The following is a 4,105-nucleotide window of genomic DNA, read 5'->3' on the forward strand; positions in this document are numbered from 1 at the left end:
CATGCCTGTAATCCCAGCACTCTGGGAGGTCGAGGCAGGTGGATTGCCTGAGCTCAGGAGTTGGAGACCACCCTGAGCAAGAGCGAGACCCCATCCCTAAAAAATAGACAGGTGTTGGGGCAGCGCCTGTGGCTCAGTGAGTAGGGCGCCGGCCCCATATGCCGAGGGTGGTGGGTTCAAACCCAGCCCCGGCCAAACTGCAACAACAAAAAAATAACCGGGCGTTGTGGCGGGCGCCTGTAGTCCCAGCTGCTCGGGAGGCTGAGGCAAGAGAATCACATAAGCCCAAGAGCTGGAGGTTGCTGTAAGCCGTGTGACGCCATGGCACTCTACCGAGGGCAGTAAAGTGAGACTCTGTCTGTACAAAAAAAAAAAAAAAAAAGCTGGGCGTTGTGGCGGGCGCCTGTAGTCCCAGCTACTCGGGAGGCTGAGGCAAGAGAATCGCTTAAGCCCAGGAGTTGGAGGTTGCTGTGAGCTGTGTGATGCCACAGCACTCTACCAAGGGCCATAAAGTGAGACTCTGTCTCTACAAAAAAAAAAAAAAAAAAAAAAAATAGCCAGGTGTTGTGGTGGGCTCCTGTAGTCTCAGCTGCTCAGGAGGCTGAGGCAAGGGGATCATTTGAGCTCAAGAGTCTGAGGTTGCTGTGAGCTATGAAGCCACGGCAATCTACCAAGGACAACAAAGTGAGACTGTGTCTCAAAAAAAAAAAAAAGACAAACATTTACCCAGGAAATCATTACTAAAAGAAAATTTTTGGCATGAAACTTTTTATGTAGCAAATGTTTTTTGGCATACAAATGATCTCCAATACCACTCTCTAACCCTTATGTGTCATGGCTTTGATTAGTTAAGTTCCACACTTTGTATAATTTATTAAATCCCACCTATAATATCAACCTCAGAGTTTGTTTTGAATAAACATAAAAGCATCCCATTTATTTTAAATGATTTTCTATTCTACTCCTTTCATATAAGATTTAAGAAGGACTTCCTTTCCAGCCCCTGCGCAATCGATAAGGAAACCCGGAGGTGGCTTCCGCTTTCTTTTTTACAGGCGGCCGGAAAGATGGCGGACATTCAGACTGAGCGAGCCTACCAAAAGCAGCCGAGAATCCTGTTGGGAGAAACTGGCAAGGAGAAGCTCCCTTGGTACTACAAGAACATCGGTCTGGGTTTCAAGTCTCCCAAAGAGGCTATTGAGGGCACCTACATTGACAAGAAATGCCCTTCACTGGGAACGTCTCCATCAGAGGGCGGATCTTGTCTGGCGTGGTGACCAAGATGAAGATGCAGAGGACCACTGTCATCCGCCAAGACTATCTCCATTACATCCGCAAGTACAATCGCTTTGAGAAGCACCACAAGAACATGTCTGTGCACCTGTCCCCCTGCTTCAGGGATGTTCAGATCTGCGATATCGTCACAGTAGGCGAATGCCGGGCCCTGAGCAAGACGGTGCGCTTCAACGTTCTCAAAGTCACCAAAGCTGCTGGCATCAAGAAGCAATTCCAGAAGTTCTGAGACTGGATATGTGCCCATGCCCCCAAATAAAATAAAGTTATTTTCTCATTAAAAAAAAAAAAAAGATTTAAGATTTATAAACAAAACCACATGAGGCTCTGTCTCAAGAAAATAAAAATAAAAAAAACTAGCTGGGCATATGGCCAATACCTGTAGTCCTAGTTACTAGAGAGGCTGAGGCAAGAGGATCTCTTGAGCCCAAGAGTGTAAGATTGCTGTGAGCTATGATGCCACAGCACTCTATCCAGGGCAACAAAGTGAGACTCCATCTGAAAACAAAAAGAGCCTGAAGAAGAGAAAAAGAGAGTCCACTTGAAGCAACAGGCCAGTGGGTCTTGGTCTTAGTATAAATCAGAACCGCCTGGAGGGCTTGTTAAGCTCGTTAAGCCACTGTAGGTCTGATGTGAGGACAAAGAATTTGCATTTTTAAGAAGTTTCCAGGTGATGTTGATGCTGCTGGTCCCAAGGACCACACTTGAAAACACTACACTAGGCAATAGTTTATTTTGTTTCTTGCTGGGGGAGGGATATGAGAACAGTGCTTCCAGGCCACTCAGGGAGCATAAGAGGACAGTAAGGCTAAAAGGAGCCAGACTTGAAGCAATCCTGAGGCTTTACCTGAGGTTAGGTAGGTGGTGGGTATTGGGGAGCAAGGAGCTTCCCAGCTAAGGAAAATTAAACACAAAATATTGAAAGAGCTTGCTGACTTCACCAGTTCTCCTCCAAATATTGTTTAAACAGTCTAACTACAGAGAGAGAAAATAAAATTACTGTCATTCCTACAGAAACAGCCACACAGCAAGGTTTTCTAGGCATCAGTGAGAGAGGGTCAGTACCATTCAGCGTGGCTCCTGCAAGTCAGGTGCTCTGAGCTCTTTACTGCTAATTGACACTACTGGTTCTGTTTACCTGATAGAATTGTCTTTGGGCTTCCAGATGGCACTGGTTTCCTCTAGGATCATCAGCTGGAGGTCTGAAAGTCATTCAAACTCTTCAAATTCATGCCTGATCTGATTTATGCCGTTTCAGAGCACAGTGTAATTTTCCCTATTGGCATCCATTGATTCTGTTTCTTAGTTGAAAATGATTCAAGCAATCAAAAGAGTACATGATTATATTTACTTGTGGGCTTTTTTTGAAATGTATTTATTTCCTTGATGTTCCAGAGACAGTGGTGTTAATAGAGTGCTTTCCAAAGCACACAGGCCAGGTGGCCCTGTGGCTCAAAGGAGTAAGATGCTGGCCCCATATGCCGGAGGGGGTAGGTTCAAACCCAGCCCTGGCCAAAAACTGCAAAAAAAGAAAAACGACAAAGCACACAGACCATGGAGCTGATCATTTCCAGGTTTGTGGTGTCTTTTACCAGATGTCTTAAGCAATGGTGGTGGGGCAGTAAACAAAGCAGGCCTTCTTTGCATCTGTACCTTGGCCTGTTCCCCTGAAGACTTGGTTACTTTTACATTTTCCTTATAATTTCTTGCAAATGCTTCAAGAGTTCTAGTGTAACTAGCATAATAGTTAAGTGATAATTTGAGATTAAGAGTTTGTTTTTGCTATTTGAGTTCTTGCTGCCTTCCAGCAATTTCTTACACAAAAACAATTCCTCTAGGACTGGCAGCATCAAAGCACTGTCCAAAGACACTTACGGTTGATTTCCAGGGGAAGGGAGGGAGCAAAGCATCTCAAGGGTTATAAGGATAGAAATTTACCACCAAGGAGCTTCCTGTCCAGCAAGGGGAAAGACATTTGTGAATACCTGGACAAGAAGGTTGGTATAAAATTTGGGGACCAAAATAAAGAATCCCAAGTGGAAAAAAATCACACATTTTAAATCTTTTTAAAAATGCAATCAGCATAATGGTGTTAATATCCATATTATTGACAGTTGGTTTCATAAAAAATGAATTAGAGTCTCTGGGATCTGAAAAGTCACAGGAATGCTTTCTCTTAGTTATTAAACTTTTTCTTAAGTAAACATTTTGACAAGCAAGTGCCCTGGTTTCCCTCAGTCTCTTCTCTGCCAGGTCCCCTTGGCACAGAGCTTGGTGTTAAAGGTCTATATGCTCATGGACTATGAACAAACCGCCCACCTGGAAAGACATAGCAATTACAGTGTTTTGTTCTGACTTCACCTTTTTAAACCAAACCTTTATTTAAAGCTGCTAACTGGTGTACTTTCAAGCTGAACTAAAGCAAATATGTATTTTTTAAACTGTAGCATAAAACCCTTTCAGACCAAGATATTGGGAGGTATTCACCGGCCACACAGTAAACCTGGTTTCCTGTCCCCTTACGTGGCCAGGCTAGCATCAATGTGTCTCTGTTCTATCTGTAAGTTTCAGGGTAAACCTGCTCCAGACATCTCTAGTTAGTTTCTCTACAGCCAACCTTTCCTATATGTAAACTTAAAGGCTACAAAATGACCAAAAGCTATCAAAAGCACCATTTCCCCAGGTCTTTTTAATTCTTACACTGTCCATTTTCTCACATTCATCAGATATCCAGCTCATGGCAACACAGACCCACAAGTTCACTTACTCCAATTGGGTTGTTTGCATCTACGTTGAAGGTCTTTTCAGCTAG

At 43.7% G+C, this 4,105-nt stretch overlaps 1 pseudogene; it reads left to right on the forward strand.

Moving 5' to 3' along the window:
- The first annotated feature begins 957 nt into the window (after nucleotides 1–957).
- LOC128584118 (40S ribosomal protein S11-like) lies at nucleotides 958–1,548 on the forward strand (annotated as a pseudogene).
- The last annotated feature ends 2,557 nt before the right edge of the window (nucleotides 1,549–4,105 follow it).

Source organism: Nycticebus coucang, chromosome 4 (assembly GCF_027406575.1).
Source record: "Nycticebus coucang isolate mNycCou1 chromosome 4, mNycCou1.pri, whole genome shotgun sequence".
NCBI classification, from domain to species: Eukaryota; Metazoa; Chordata; class Mammalia; order Primates; family Lorisidae; genus Nycticebus; species Nycticebus coucang.